Raw genomic sequence first — 17,390 nt, 5'->3', positions numbered from 1 at the left:
CTCATCTGCACTGTTGTTGCAAGCTATCTTTCACTTTCATTGCAATACTTGTAAGGCACTTCTTTCACATCCCTGCACCTGAGGGAAGCTGCTCCCTCACCATTCAGTCTTCGTAAACCAATTGATTGCACTGCTGTACCTGTGGGGCCCTTCTTTCTGAAAATGCCACTCTTGCAGAGTAATTCTCTTTCACACTGCACTCATTGTGGGTACCAGTTTCACAATGCACTCATGTTTGGGATACCCCTATTTCACACCACTGTAAGTGTAGTGGGCCTACAGACATCGGCTTGCCTCTCTGGCAATATGGCAAAAGCGTAGCCCAAATAGGCAGGATCAGCCGGTTTCTCGGTCCAAGATGGCCTCTTTTCTGGGACTAAGGTGGGGTGGTCTCTTAATAAATGGTGCATTAAACTGTGGGAACTGAAGCCACTGATTTGCGGGGTAGCGCATAATAACCAGCGTGCAGCTTGGACTGGGTGAGCACATTGAAGAGCCTTAAGATGTGCTGCTAACTTACCCCAAAATTCCTTCGGTAGATAATATTTCTATCCCGTGCAACGACCCTTTAAAAATCCTATTAATTTTTTTAACAATATTACTAGGCCAATGAGCTTTAAAATGCACCATTTGACACAGATTTCCCCAGAACTAGCCTGCGTGGGAAAATCGGGCCGAACCTGCAAGGCACCTTGTATTCACAGTGACAGTACCTAGTATCACCATTAATACACAGTGTACCATTAATAAACACCTGTGGATCAGGCTGCAAGGTACACTTCCCACTACACAGTTGGGTAGCAGTCATTGGCATTGTATTTGTCAGGCACCCCCTCAATACCTCTGCTTTACTCGGTATCTTTATTAACACCATGGTACATGTGCATAACCTCTTTTTCACACACTGATCGTTGTACGACACCACTTCGTGCTACTTAATTATTACCTTAATCCTTTTCATTGGATAATTATCATGCCTCTGAACCCTTCTCCCACTGCTCCTTTCACAGTTCAGTCTATTCTTTGAGACCAAATTTCCTATGTCTTGAGCTCATGTTTTCTTAGTGGATTGTGAGTATGTGATGCAGCCCTTATATATTATCTGCGATCTTGACTATACAATACGGGTCATCGTCACTTTGAAAATTCCCTTATTCAGCCCCCTCAATGGGCTATATTTTGGAGCTGTGGTCTACAAGGAAAGAAAAGCTTTAAAATGTGCAAGAGTCTTCACGTGAGAGCATCTACTAGCACGGCAGTAGTGCGTTGGGCAATAGTGCATGCAATGAAAATGCTCAATGCCTCCCACTGTATTTCATTATAGCACTTGTATAGCACTTACTATGTGAGTTGCTGAAGAGCTAATCCATATGGATAGCACAGTTCATACACCGTGTGGAATGTAGATGGAAGTTTCCTGCCTTTGCTTTGTGCCTACGTGAAAAGTGTTCCCTGAGGTGCGGTTATCATGTAGTGGGCCGAAGCACTTGGTGGTGTGATGGGTGAGGAAGTGGCAGCTGCACTCTGCTCTTTCACAAGCAGCAGCGCATCTGCCCACAAAGCAGTTACATTCCATAGCAAGTACTTCTGAGGCTGTGTATGACCCAAAACACTTTTTTTCGGTTGCTTTTAGCCATTGTTTATACAACTATTAGGGCCCAACAATACCGTTTGACAAAATCTACGACATAACAAGCATTGACAAAGATAGAAGACTGGCAGGCTATTGGCTCTGCCTATACGTGCCTTTATTTTACACTGGGTCATTATAACAAAGTGCATAATTGGAGCTCAGTAGACTCCTAACTCACCTAGACTACGGTGACACTGCACCAGCTGCACTAATGAGTTACTGCTAGCACCAGTCACAGATTTTATACCTGGGCACCGAGAGTGAAGATCGCTCCATTTTCCACAGAAGCATTTCCGCCCTCCCTCGTAGTCCGGCGCGCGCACGGGAGGCCCGACGGAGGCTCGTGCCGCCAGTCCCGGCGCGCGGTCTCCTTGAGAGGAGCAGACAGCTCCGTAATGAAGCGCGAGGCTCCGGCGCGCACGTGAGTGACACCGGACAGCGCCAGCTGCGTCCCCGCTGCTTGTCACAGCCCCCCTTCCCTCTGTTTCCTCCACTCTCCCTTCGTGGCACGTTTGTTTGAACACAAAACTCTTTCTTGCGTTACGTAGAGGCGCTTTTTGAACACCGCGTCCAGACCTGAACCAGCTGCTTTCATGACGAAGCTCTTCGTGAGAATGGTCTCTGAAATACCGAGCAGCACCCGCCTTTGGTATGCGAAGCAGTACCCGGGCTCGGAGGGTGCAAAATAGGTACGTATAGAACACATTCGCTTCTTTGGCAGAGGCTTGTCCTCAGACAACAGCACCGTCGGGCCAATCACCAAAGTTAACGCATGACCGGAAACGGAAGTAAGTGGAGTGTGCAATGGGCTCTTCATACTTCCCAAGCTTCAGTGTGTGGGTCACTGTTGCACTAATGATGGCGACGGCCCTGGCTGGGCCAGTCACCGCGCTGGCATCGCTGACCTTGTGAGGCATTGACTCACCTGAACGCAGCAGCCTATTACTTCAGGCCTAGCTGGAGCCCTGGCACACCAACCAACGTCCTCTGATCGCACGCTCAAGCCTCGACACCACCATGCCACCCACCAACCATCATGTTTGCTCAGGCCTGATGCCTTTCCTGCCAGACCAGGTGCCATGATGTTACTTTTATCTAGGGTGACTAGACGTCCCAGGTTTGCCCGGAAAGTCCCGGTTTTTCACCAGCTGTCCCAGCAGATTTCTGCAAATTTGGCTCATGTCCTGGTTTTTAGACGTGGTCGCCTGAAAACAGTGATAAGCACTTTTTTTGGGTGTTCTAAGCAGTGCTAGTTAGCAGCTGTTATAAGTAAGCAATGTAATTAATAGGTATGATGTTGGTTGTAGAAATTACATTTTATTTATTTTCTTGATGCATCTTCTGTGATCCTATGTTGATGAGAGCTGTCATTCTGTGCCAAAAATTGTAGTCCTTCTATTTTTTCACCCTACCTTTATCCTGTGGACACGGCTCTCGTAACGGACTTCACCCACTTATTTTAAGCCTTCTTTTGGATCAGATGTCACTCTCCCGTCTCATAAACCAGGTGCCCGGGCAGCAAGGCTACAACACTAGACTTAAAATGGTTATATTAAAAATGGTACCCGGAAACCAATGCTATGACACCTTGGTATGCTGCTTTAATCATAGTGTGTTGTCTTTCAGCATCGTCTACATTTTTGCATTACAACAGAGATCGGTAGCAAAATATTTCAAGCACGGCCTATGTATAGCTTATTATCAGGTGCTATTTCTCAAACCGAGGTTTCACACTGAAAGCTGTATTGGTGCTTGAACAGCAATAATCGTGAGCAAAGGGTTTCATTTGAACCAGCAGCACTAGTGAGGAGGATCGGCCGGTCCTTCCCCACGGGATGGTGAACAAAGAATCTACTTTCCCGCAGGAAGCCTGACTGGGCCAAGCACAATGGATGCTGAACAAAAAGTTCTTAACCCCTTCGCTGCGGGGGTAATTCCCCCGCGGGAAGGGGGGGGGGGGGGCGGGAGGCACAGTGGAGCTGTGCTCATGACAAGCTGGGCTCGTCGCGACTCCGCCCACTAATTGATTCTCCCGCACAGGCGAGGAATCAATTACGCGTGGGAGTGGTGCGACCGTTATGACTGTGCTCGTCATGAGCATGCAAGCGGTTAAAAATCCACAGATTCTGCAAATAGTCCTTGCTATGACTACCCCAATGGGTAGCGACCAAGGAGGATTTTCCACACCTCACAGTTCTCATGAGGAGGCGTGGCTGGGCCTACCCCATGGAATAGCAACCAGAGGTTCCAGGACGCCTGGCTGCTCCTACTGCATGGGTTGGTGATCAGAGAAGCTCTTCCAAAACCTACGGCTCCTACAGGGTTGACTGTCCTGACCGGAGAGTAAAAATACAGGCAGGGTCTGCGGCATTAGCAGATTATACACTGCAATCCACGCAATAACCACTCATGCTCCATCTAATGAAGAGAGAACCGGGAGGGGCGAGTGTGGGAGGAGTATGGAAAGTGATTTCAGCCGGGAAGCCCACAGGAAACACTGTGGCGGGGGCTAACCTATTTTACAGGACGCCGAGCATCCTCGCCATCAAAAACCTGCGCTTGATGTTAGATGATGAATTATTTCTCTGCTTTTGAAACCCAAGGACACATTTTCCTGCAGGTTAAATATTAAAGAGGGTTTTTCGCGTGGGCTCTCGACACACATTTCCCCTTTATTGTTACTGCCAATCATCCCATAGCCAGCCTCCCTCGCCATCATTTCGTTTCAGTCTTTTTTGTTTTTCGGAAATGGCGGGCGGTGGTTGAATTTGGGGAACACAATCTTCCACAGGGGTGGTTAAGGAGTTATTCTGGCCAGCACTGATAAAGAGCTTAGGGCTGCTGCTATTTTATAGCCCCAGCAGAGAGGCATTTCATCTCAAAGCGAGGCTGCAGCATGCTTGCATTAACCATAGCAGAAAGCCACCAAGGCACACGCAGCCAATCAAAAAAATGAATTTCCTGTTCTCACGGCGCGCCCAGAATACCATCCCATGCACCCGTGGGCACCTTTTTATGGGATGGCTTGACAGCTCAGCTGTCGTCAGACAATTGTGATGATCACTAGGAAAGGAGCTTTGGTTCCGCCCACATGTTGGGAGGCAGGAGTACATTCTTTTTATTGGGCAGAAATTGTGTGCTTTCACAAAAGAGTGCTTGTCCTCCACACAGCTGTAATCGTTTTGTTTATTCAGCTGCCTGAGCTTGAACTTTCAAGTGCACACACGTGAAATTATAATGATATTAAAGTGTCTCAAACAAAACACCATAAATTACCTAGTTACCTGTCAGCAGCACAGATGGGGAGGACAGCAGTCAATAACCTACAAGGATTTGTGGTCTGACTAGACAGTACAACTGTCACCTGACCTTTTAACCTACGCCAATAACATTCTATAGTTCTTTGCTTCCACATAAATACATATCTATTCCCATGCCATCTACCTGTGATGGTCCACATTATCATACAACATTCTCTTAAAGTTAAAGCCAGACCTTTGGCATTGCCACTGCTTGTTAAGACCATGTGACCGTTTGAAGGATGTGTTATGCCACAGAACATGCAGGATGTGACATCTAATGCCTGGAAGACTCTGCTTGGAGTGCCCGGGGTTGACCCTTGGCTCCCACGTAGATGCACTGTGGGGTCAGGGGCAAGCTGCTGCCTTGAAAATGACACTGCATAGTACTCCGCCTCACAAGCAAGTACATTTATCTGAACAGCTGTACAATATAGTAGTCAGAGTAAATATCTTTAACAGATTAGCTTTGCCTCTATTTTCAGTAGAAAGTAATGGTGTAAAAACAAGAGGACTCTTTATTAGGTTTATCCTAGAGACACCATTATGTCTCACCCGGCTCGTGTTTTAAAAATTAATATTAAAATACGTACACCTATACATTCAGGGGCTTTCTATCACTCCTTTTCGTCTACTAGTCTTTGGAACTGTAACTCACACTTTGCTTCCGCCTACAACTGCATACAGACTTTGCATAGGTCAACCCACTTCATCTACTGGCTGTCTTGCACAATAAGATAAGCCATTCTGCTGAAATATATGTGCGCAGCGATCTGAAAAGGAGTGCCTTTCAATGCCAGTTGTAGTGTGTGCTAGGGGTGCTGGGCCACTGAGTTAATTTGCCAATGTTTCTTTGTATATTGTACACCTGCACAAAAAAAATTAAAAACACTCATTCCAAAGCCAGAGTGACTGGTTTTGTCACTACTTGTTATGTTGTGTTTGTAAAGCGCACTATCACCCGCAAAGGTATCCTAGCGCTGAGCAAGTGTGTGCGCCTAGCCCTGCCTATGGTGGGTTCGTTCATTGAAAAGCCAGGTCTTCAGCTTTTTGAAGAAGAGTGCTATATTAAGTGGCCTATTATAAGGTGGAGAGTGTGACGTTTCTGACTCAAGATTTTGTAATAGTATGTACCTTCTGGCCCAGGATGTTTATATATAATGAGCCAAGTAACAAAGTACATCTCACAGCCGCCTGCCGCCTTAATCTACAATAATGCACACTACCGGCTTCTTTATTCACAAGCCAACTTCTTAAAAGCAATAATACCCAATGGGGCCTTTTTTTTTTTTTTTTTTATATAACGCTGCCTGGAGGTCCGAGAGCCAGACAACGTTGAACTCACCCTGGAATACAACTCAGCAACGTCACTTAAGGTATCTTGAAGGTAATAGTGTAACCCCTGTAACAGTAATAACCAGCTTGGAATTTATCACATCGTTCTAAGTGGTGTTTAATGATAAATGTTACTATTATTCCCACATATCTGCTACTCAATTTACAGACCTTTGGGAGGATGGACGGCTGAGTCTGACTTGCCAGGATTCACAATGTGACCGTGTGATCATCACTTTGTTCAGTTCAGTGAGCAATCCCCAAACACTGCGCTTTCTCAAACCTGCCTACTCACATGGTGACACCGTGTCACACGATATGCAGTCACTTCACACGGTCGCCCACTGATGAGCCGATATCACATGGTGGCACGGATCGCAAGTTGGGAACCTCTGTGCTGAGTAGGTTTCGAGCTCATATTTTGAGAGCTCTCAGCAGCCGATGTCCATTAAACAATGTGAAACACCCCAGAACATCAGCGGCAATCTCTCAGCGAGCATTTTTTTTTTTTTTAAGGAGCATGGTGATTGGTCAGGGGAGGTTGCAGAAGTACCTCTCGGGGCAGATCTTGGCATGAAGTCCACCACCACCAAGGCCTCACCCTCTTCACACCAGGGATTTTATTTAAGTGTTTTTTAATTGGCAGGTCTGCTTGCTACCACTGTCTCTATTGGCTATGAAGGCAGCAAAAGGAACAACAAAGCATTAACAAAGTCAGTAGGCTTGGCTTGTATTTTAAGTCTACATTTAAATATTTAAAGAGCCAGGAGGTGTGAGGAAGATGGAAGGAGGGCAGGGGGTGGATGCGGTGCTAACAATTACACCGAGGTACATTAAGGGCTGATTACAAAGTCTTTAAAGGGACCCGATTGAGCCCAAGTGGGATGGGTGAGCTGCTGTTAGCATAACATTAAGTCAGGCAGCTCCCTGCTGAATCCCGGGCCTGCGCCCAGCTCACGCGTGCCCAAAGCTGGCCTCGACACTGAATCTGTGAGATAAAGACGTGAATTTTTCAGGATTCAGTGTATTTGTAAGACGAAAAATAGTCTCTTGTGCTTTGGAATGCAAGCATTCCGAAGGAGGAGAAATGTTTTCAGCAAACAACTAACAGCATGTGGTGATAAGGAAGTACTCCTCTCAGTGGAGGCAGAGCCTACTCTGTATCTGTTAAATACTTTGATACAACAGGTCAAAGACACCGATGCGCTGTCAAGAACAAGCCACGCATGCAGGGCCGGACTGGCCGTAGCGGGCACTGGGCATTTCCTCACGGCTGCAATATCGGCCCCCAGTAACAAAAGCAGGATCGGTGCTTCTTGCTAACCCCACCCCTCCTCCTCCCAGGGCAGTTCTTGACAGCAATCTGCCAGGGCTGGTTACTGTTCCCAGTTCGGCCCAGCACGCATGCAAAGTAACTAGGGCTTCGATACCATTGTGTACGTTCTGTAGTTTCAGCCCTATGCTGTTTCCTACTGTACAGCAGTCAATAGAAGGGAACTGAAGACTCAAGCACAGGCCAAAGGTTTAATCAAGCAACGTCATCAGGATCAAATTATGTCATTTCCTTTATCCCTGGAATCTTGATGAACTGGACTCCATAAGCTAAATGCAATGTAATATTATTTTTGTATACGAGAACTTCAAACATCACGAAGTACAATAAAAATGCAGTCATAATATGTTGTTGTTATTACCCTGCTTAGAGTTACTCATTTTATTGAACTCGGGCAGACGAAAGCCCGTGCCGGCCCACTGGGATTCAAATTGATGATCAGCAGGTTACACGTAGATTTCTGCAGCAGAAAAACTAACCTACAGAGAGAGAGCACACAAAAAGCAGAAGCCTTGTTGCCAAGGTGATCCAAGAAGGGAGAGCGCAGCTATCACCAGGTCTGTTTCAATTCTGATCGCCACTTGTCTCAGGGACCTTGTCCAGACACCACTGTTGTCGGGGGCAACATCTGACATCTTCTTTGATGAGGGACGTGTACCCCACTGCCTCTCGAATTGGGACGCGGTGCATGAGGTTTGTGTTTGGAAACTGTCACACTTTTTGCCTTGCTCTCCAACGTCAGTAAAGGACATAAAAAGTAAACACGACAAAACCAGTCCGCAGAACACATATATTAAAAATCCTTCCGTGTGTTTGAGGGCTTTGATGGCGGGCTTTGGTCGCTGGCTCGGCATTGGCACTGCCTGAAGAATATTAACATTGTTGCAAAGGGCAAAAGAATGGTTCATGACACCATATTCATAAAGAAAGTCCTCAACCCTAGAGAAATAAAGAGAAGACGTGTCTTGTCACAGGGAAATAAACATTATTCAAGACTACATGTCTGGATGGATTCAAACCCCCAATGCAGTACAAAGATGGCGGCCATCAAGGTAGCTAAAGATGCACCAGAGATTCAAGACAATGGTGAACCCTTACCTCCTGGAGCTCCAGGGCACTGCCTAACTATACTAGAACTCCTCACATTCCCAAAATGTTTTGCCCATATTGTCCTCCAGTGACTCTATTGGCAGTCCTGCAAGAAAAACCGAGCCAAATCGGTCAAGAAGAGTTTCTACCGTTCCCTTTCTTTCTTCTGTGATATCACCCAAGGTTCCATCCTCTTGCCAAGGATCGTAAACCTATAGATGGAGTCCCTCGGCATATGAAGGCTGACACAGATGTTATAACCTACCAGTACGTTGATTAATAGCAACTTCATCTGAATGTCTCGCCTGGATGTTCCATTAAAGAAGAAAACGACTGGCTACCTTCCTCCTACTCAGGCCTAGATGCCCAAGGCCTACTTCAAACTTAGCACCACTGGGTCAAAATGTATACCAATTGACTGCAAAGAACAGGTACAACTTACAAGATGGTCTCTGAAATGAATCTCGATGATGTAACTCGACTCACTGACAGAGCCAAGCCCCTGGACCTCAACGTTGAAAATAACCTCAGAATTGCGGCACACCTGGCTCACAAGATGAAGAGTGCTTGGCGTCAATTAACCAACACCTCATCACAGGTACCAACCCGGAGGCGTGAAATTCCTTGGAGAGCTCCCGCTCCCACCCCTTAGCACAGTACCCACTCCCATCCACCACTCTCCTCACTGCCACAACCCCTTTGTAATCCTCATCCCAGCATCCTTCCCATTTCCACCATAACCCCTGCCGCTGATGCTTCTACACTAGTGACGATCAAAACCATATCCTGTACGTTTGTAACTATGTTTAAAGTGTATAACATACAAACACAAGTACCCATGGTTGGTAATATGACAGAATTTCAACTTGGTCTTAAAATACAAATATTACGCTTTTTTCTTTAAAAAAGGACGGCATGAGGAATATGCACCATGGGGACATTGGGTGGGAGAGATCTTTCAAAGAGACCATGAGGTGGTAAATCACCGTTCAAGGGCCAAGCAATGCTTGGTCCCGGAGTTTTGTGCATTCTCTGACGGCACAGGAGGCAGCTTTTTATGACCACCGCTATAGCTCGACTGGCGAGATACACAAATTGAACATTTTCCTAGTGTGTTTTTTTTCTTAAGGACAATAAATGTTTTACACATCAGATACATACATAAGATATACAAAACCCTTTATAAAAAAGAAACAAAGTAGAACATTATACAAATTGCAGCACAAAACATAAGAATTAAAATGCACCCTATGTTGTTTTGCTTTACAGGAGGAGTTATTTCTGTTGTCGCATCAAAAGGACACAAAAGGGAAGAAATGTACCAGACAAAAAAAGACAAACAAGTCAACACAAACCAACAATAACATAGGTTGGGAAGATCTATCTTCCAGAACACTGCACATCTCCTTTGAGAGCACTTTGCTTGGTGTATTTTGCAGAATCTCCTTGCTGGCGGCAGGAAGAGGTAAGAGAGATCCAGTCAGATGTATGTGAGGGCACAGAGCATGTACCGAAGCACAACGCTCTAATGCACAAACTGTTCAGTTTAAGGCAAGTTCAGCGGGGCAGTACCTCAAACCCGGTCCACAAGAAACGCGGACCCAAGGCACTCACACTTGTGCAAAGATTTTCACCTAAAGACATCACTTTTTAAGGGTAAACTGGATTTCTCACAACTTGTACTTAGAAATACCTCATTATCATAAAATGCCAAGGAGGGTACACTTAAGTGTACAAAAAGGATGCTTCCTCAAATTTACATCTGACAAAAACTGAAGAAAACAGGTTCACTAATGGAGTGTGCAAATGATTGGGACGTAGGAAGTGTCAATTACACCCGCTGAAGTGATACAGCAGGCCTTTAAGGAACTGCTCTGTTTTGTCCAACAACAACTGAAGCTCATTGCCAGCGCCCCAACATTGAATTTCACTCACTAATGAAAATCTCACAAATGTGTGCACTTTAAAAGGACCTCTGCAGCACAGTGCTGCATTATCAGTCATATATAACTACCAGCCCATAGAAGGAAGTAGGGAACTCTGGGTATTTCCGGTTATAGGTGGAGATCAGCCACTTTATATGGAGCACTCTCTACCACCACCGACACTCTAAATCTACTCACCTCATTTCCGCTTTTCCAGCCGAGTTTTTAAGCGAAGAATTAGCACACATCCCTTGGAACATGCTGTGAGGTGCTGATTTATTGAGTGAACTTAGAATAGAAGTACTTTCCCCAATAGCATGGCATTGTTATGTGATAAGACACTCAGTTAAGAATAAGGCAGACAGACTCATACAGCATACATAAGAGCCCACGTGTACTGCACTATTAAAAGGTCACAGGAAAAAATAAAACATCCAGTGACTATACAGACCTCTAAAATAAAAGGCCCATTAGTTAATACACAGTTTAAAAAAATGAAGGATCCAAAAATATTTTGAGTACGCAATAATATTTTTTCTTAAAAACATTTACAAGCAACCAAATCTATCAATCTACTGACCTCCCACAAGCTGGGACTGAAGCTTGAAAAGCCATCTAGCAGAGTCCAACAATAGTGAAAAGTGTTTGTGGCTAGGTTTAGTGAGTTTTTTTTTACCCAGAGAGATTTCCATTTTTAACTATTTTCATTTCTATATTTTTTGGGGGTCGACAAGTTTTACAGTAAATTATTGTAGTTAATATTATTTTGGATCTATGTTTCCGAGCGAAACAAGCCCAATGCTTCACACCAAAGGAGACTTGCACTGTAGGGAGGACATTTCAAGAGACTGGGATATGGAATGCACAATAGAGATAAGGAATTTAGGAGGAAAACCATTAAGGTGAGCCCTTCTGGGCCGAAATCAGAAGGAAACATCAAACCCACCAGGAAACAAGTGGATTTTTTCCTTTCACATTTATCTTCTTTAAAGCTCAACTGGTCAAAATAAAATGTTCACCGAGTTGCGGTTTAAGGGTTCTTCACGAGCTAACCACCTGGAGCATTTCTTTTGTTTATAGGTCGAGCCTGGGGAGCGCCTGCGCAGCTCTGCCAGGCATGCTATAGGTAGGGACTTGAAGCTCCGCCCACATTTTTCATTGGCTTGTGTCATTGTCCACTGTAAACTGTGGCGGTTCCTTCTCTCATTTTGTAGCCTCCCATGGTGACACCCCCGGTTACATGTGTTGTTGCTCGGTAGGCTTTAATTACAGCCTCCGATCACTATTTTCTCAAATAGCTTTGCCCTGCATGTGCTCTCTCCTAACGCTTTTTCAAAAAAAAAATTGCATGTATTTGCAATGCAATATGTCTCACATTTGCGAGACTTTAAGCTATTGGCATTGTAAATGATAATGCCTTTTATTTATCTGTTTTAAAAACAACACATATATAAAAGGCATTGTCATTTACAATGCGAATAGCTCAAACTCTCATAAATGCAAGAACCATTACATTGCAAATGCTTGTTTCAAAAGGTAGGAGTCCATTATGCCTGTGGGTGCATGCTTCTCTCCTGTACCACTGTGGCAGGGATTTTCTCCCTTTCTTGAGACAACCAGTGGATCCTACTCACATTCCCAAGTTCTACCTCCTAACTTGTGGTTCTTCGAAACGTCTTCTGCTCCCTCCTTACCTCTGTCGGTCCTACTTCCCAATCTATGAAACTGCCATTTAGGGAAGGTAAACTTTTTTTTAAGCTTGTTTTTATTAAGAAGTTGCACAATATGATACATTACACGCCATGGCACATGACAACTGAACAACAGAAAAGGACATGTAGCATCTCACAACCAACCATAGAGTGCATAAATTGCCTCCTTTTGGACTAATATTACAAACCAAGAATCCCATCTCAATAATGTCATATTATAACATGCAGTGTCTCATAACCACACATGGTACATTATGTCCGGGTTTGAACCACCCAGAGAAAACAAATAAACCATCAACAGTGGTGGCAGCAGATGCTGTGGGTCGGGAACGCCGTGACGAAATATGAACTAGAGTTGGGTCCCCCAGTCCTCAAAAGAGGGACAACAGTCACCCCTGTAAGAGGAGTAATCGGAGTGGGGGCGCGGCACGGGACCGCAGGGCACAAAGTGCAGGGCCCTTCCCGTGTGCTGAAGGTCACCACTCACCCAGTGCCACACAGGTCCTGCAACCCCAGACGCTGTCTCATCTTGTGTAAGTACCCACTGATCCACTTGGGGCGTACGTGTATCCACCTGCATAGTCCCCACAGGCAATCCCACCCCTCCACACATTCCCAGCTCCTACATGCTCCACTAATTATCCTTCAGTCAGTCGGGGAGTCGACCTCATGGGGCAAGTATGCAGTGCGTTACAAAGTCCAAGAGTGAGTACATAATACAGTTCCTAGCTCTTCATCCGTCAACAGTTTGCCCTGCATGTCCCCCCAAATCACGAAGTTGGGCTCTGCATTCTCAACTGTATGGACCTGGTGGAGCAGTCGCTCCTCAGTGACTCTCCATTCACTCAGGTCCGCTCTCCAATTATCCGGTCGGGGGGTACGTGCCCAGTGTATTGCAATGCAGCATTTGGCTCATACAAGCCCCAACGGAGCAAACGTATGCTGCATCTGCGACCCAGTTCATGAGGCAGGAAGCACACCTAAAAGGCAGTGTTTAATCGAGGGTTCGATATCAATCTTCGCAACGTCCCGCAACCTTCTCAGTATTCAAGTCCAATTATCCTGTAGTTTCGCACAGGTCCAAATCATGTGAAGGAAAGTTGCTGGTTCCTGGCCCCACCGACGATTGCAATGTGGTGATGCGTGACAGATGCTGAGACGTCAGATAGGTACGATGTAGATAATGGAACTATGTGAGCTTGAAGAGGGCATTGCTGGCAACCTCACTGACCTGCGCAAATGCTCGCTGCCACTCCCCTCCGCGAGAGGCAGCGGCAGGTCTGCAAACCATCTGTCCCTGATCTTCCTTACGTTAACCGTGCGGTCAGCCTTCAGAGCTTTATAGATGCGTGAAATTCAAGCAACAACCGCAATGTAAGCGATTCCTCCAGTGACGGCAAACTGAACATCTGACTGAACGTACTATCACTCTGTCTAATGAAACATCAGGAATGTAAGGAAGAGCAATCAAGTCACAAGGCTGTTTCCTCATTCCTCTGGACTTGCTGCCCCCTTTACTCTCTCCTGTCTCCCCAACAGTGACGGCAAGCACTAGATGTAAATAATATATTTTTGGCGTTAGTACTATTCTAATGTCTAGCATCCTTGCACGCCCTGCTCCATAACTGATTGTTTAAGGCCAAGATGTATGATATTCCTTTTGACATTTCTCCAGTGAGATGGGTTTTGCACCCCAGGCATGTATATAACCTCCTTAGACCTGGCTCGGTCAGGGTTAGAAATCAGTAGCAAACATCTATCAGCCGAGATTAGCTCCACAACTGGTTTGATTATTCGCTTAGATTCCACCAACCCTGCGGATTAAGTAAAGCCCTGGCATTCATGGTCTGTCCCAGGTGGCGGGAGCCATGCCGCCTGCCCTGTCACATCTCTTGTTGTCTGTGACTTGTTCAAGTACACCCCGATATTCCTGCACCTTTTGCTTTCCGTAGCTGCTGAAGCGAAACTCGACGCATCTCAAGCAGATGATACGCAGAACTCGCCAATTCAACCTTCCAGCATCCCGTCGCTCAATCTGCGGCCTATCGCACCTTCTACCGCTCATCGATTAGGACGATTGTAGGCCACCTCTTGTCAACCCGCCCTCCCTTCAGTAAATTTGCCACAGCACCTTGGCTGAATGTATTGATGCCTTAGACGTCCTCTCCATGTGGTTCATCTATTTGAGATACATCTACCTGCAATGAATCTAAATGGGAATCAGTTGCATAGCTTATGGTTATCCTGAAAACCTGGCAAAGATCTGACAAACATGTAACAAAGTTGTGACTTTTGCACTTATGGTTCTTCCAGTGCTTCTTCTGTATGGAGAGGCACCTATGCCCCTAACTATCCTAGTTCTACCAGCACTTATGCTGTACACAGTGACCACTCACACCACTACATTATACTTTTTTCCCAGTGCCTCTTGCTGCGCACACTGATCCACAGCGCCTCATGCATCCACTCCAGGCACTAATGGTTATCTAGGTGACTGTTTTCTTACAAAGAGGGTCGACTCCTCTCTCTCTCTCTCCCTTTTGCCTTAGGCACAGATTGGGGACTCTTATTTCCTCCTCTCATTCTTCCTCACATGTATCTGCTGCCAGCTACTTCTATTTTCTGCAGATTTAGTGCCTGCATTTTTTTATTATCTTCTGGTAGAAATAAAACCGGATATGAGGCGCAGTGAGAAGCCTGTTATTATCCAGAGAGTGAATGATAGCATCGCTGTTTCTAGCTGAGCACAGTGCTCTCGGTCTTTGTGCTTTTCGTCTCTCTTGTGTGATGCATCTTGCTGCACTGCATCTCTTTGAGCTGTGTCGCCTTTCATCTCTGTATATTGTCTCTTAGCTGTATCATTGTGTGTTCTGTCTCTGACCTCTGTACTCTTCCTATGTGTTTTGACTTTCTATGTGGTGTATTTCTCTGTGGTGTTTCTTTTCAATATGTCCCTTGCATTGTGTATCTGTGCGTGAGCATCTCTGAGTAGTATTCTGCGTTTTGTTTCTGTTGTAGAGTCTGCACTGTGTCTGTGACTGGTATATGGCTGGCTTTGTGCGGGCCTTACAGCTAATCAAGGGCACTGGCATGGAAGGACACCGCCCTACTTGCCCTTGAGCCAGTCCGCCTCTTGGGAACAAACCTTGAGGCGTCTAGGCCCAAGGAAGGTCAGTCCAGCCCAGGGCAGTGCTTTGCACTTCACTTCACCTTGCAGCAGTGACTGGGCATTATGCCAGCAGGTCAGGGCACGTGAACACACTGACATCATATCCTACCCAGGGGCATTTTGTGATATTTATATTGCCCTGCACAGTCACCGACCCCACATCATTGTGAGGTTTCTGCTGCATGGTGCGCAACGAGGATCCATAAATGTACACACAAGGAATTCCAAAACTGTTTTTCCTACCCAACTAAATACATATATTCAGCTACCAAATTATATACACATTTACTTTTCTTTTATTCTAGCTATTTGCATTGTGGCTCTAGCTTTAAAGAGTAGCGATGAACTGTACACAGCAGAAGGACACAGAGACTTGAAGAGGACAGTGAATAGTCTCTCACTGCACGAATAGTCTCTCACTGCACCCTAATATGCAGACTCCACGACGCAGGGATCCAAGACAAGGCCCTCGACTGAATCTGCTCCTTCCTCTCCGGCAGAACGCAGCGGGTCAGACTCCCCCCCCCCCTTTCCTCTCGGACCCTACACTTACCACCTGCGGAGTCCCCCAGGGGTCCTCCCTCAGCCCTACGCTCTTAAACGTCTACATGGCTGCGCTCGCCCCCATCGTCAGAACCTATGGACTCAACATTGTGTCATACGCAGACGACACCCAACTCATCCTCTCCCTATCCAATGAACCCAACACCGCCAGACACAACTTTCGAGAAGGCATGGAAACCGTCGCCAAATGGATGAAAAACAGCTGCCTACAACTAAACACCAACAAAATGGAAGTACTCATCATGGGCCCAAACCCCAATGCCTGGAACAACACCTGGTGGCCCCCCGCCCTCAGAAGCCCGCCCACCCCCACGGACCCTGCACGCAACCTGGGAATCATCCTGGACTCCGAGCTCAAAATGGACCGCCAGATCAACTCCGTTTCGTCCTCCTGCTTCCACACCCTCCGCCTCCTACGTAAGACCTTCAAATGGATCCCCCTCGAAAGAAGAAAGACCGTCACTCACGCCCTGGTCACCAGCAGGCTCTACTACGGAAACGCACTCTATGCCGGAATAAACAATAACCTCACCCGCAAGCTACAGAACATCCAAAACGCTGCTGCAAGACTGGTCCTCAACCTGCCAAGACACTGCCACATCTCCCAGCACCTGCGCACACTACACTGGCTCCCCATCGAAGCTAGAGTCACCTTCAAGATGTTAACCCACACTCACAAGGCCCTCCACGACATCGGACCAGCATACCTGAACAGCCGACTCAAATTCCACGCAAACCAAAGGACCCTACAATCAGCCCAGCTCTACTACGCCGTGGTCCCCTGCACCAGAAAGACTAGATCGGGAGGCCGCTCCTTCTCCTTCCACGCGGCCAGAGCCTGGAACGACCTTCCGCTCCACCGCAGACAGACAACATCGCTCCCCATCTTCACAAGAAACCTCAAAACTTGGCTCTCCTTGATGGACTGGAATCTGCCACTCCCCCCCCACCCCCTCCCCCCCCAGCACCTTGAGACCCTTACGGGTGAGTTGTCGCACATAACAAACACCTGATTGATTGACAAGGTTTTATGCATTGTACACCAAATATAATTGGGATTGGAGATACTGCTCCAGAGACGTTATTAGCAAGAACGCTAGAGAACACTCAAGAAAAACACGACGATCAGAATTGTTCCAATAACAAGAATTTTGAAACTGTCAGTAAAGCATAAGAATTGGTTAATTAATATTACAAATAATTATGAATGAGGTTCTGCAGTTAACATACATTGTTACATGGGCTGGGGCAAATAACCGATGTTATAACAGAGAAGAGCGCAGACCCCAGGTGTAAACATTTGTTTTATGTGACCCCATGAAAGCCCAGAG

The 17,390-nt window shown here is 46.3% G+C and overlaps 1 protein-coding gene across 3 annotated transcripts in view; it reads right to left on the bottom strand.

The window, feature by feature from the left end:
- RAI1 (retinoic acid induced 1) overlaps window positions 1-17,390 on the bottom strand; it is a 593,546-nt gene that overhangs the window by 205,807 nt on the left and 370,349 nt on the right. The window lies entirely within an intron of this gene.

The sequence above is a fragment of the Triturus cristatus genome, chromosome 10, assembly GCF_964204655.1.
Source record: "Triturus cristatus chromosome 10, aTriCri1.1, whole genome shotgun sequence".
NCBI classification, from domain to species: Eukaryota; Metazoa; Chordata; class Amphibia; order Caudata; family Salamandridae; genus Triturus; species Triturus cristatus.
The sequence above is the reverse complement of the archived record's forward strand: the minus strand, read 5'-3'. Positions and strand labels throughout refer to the sequence as shown.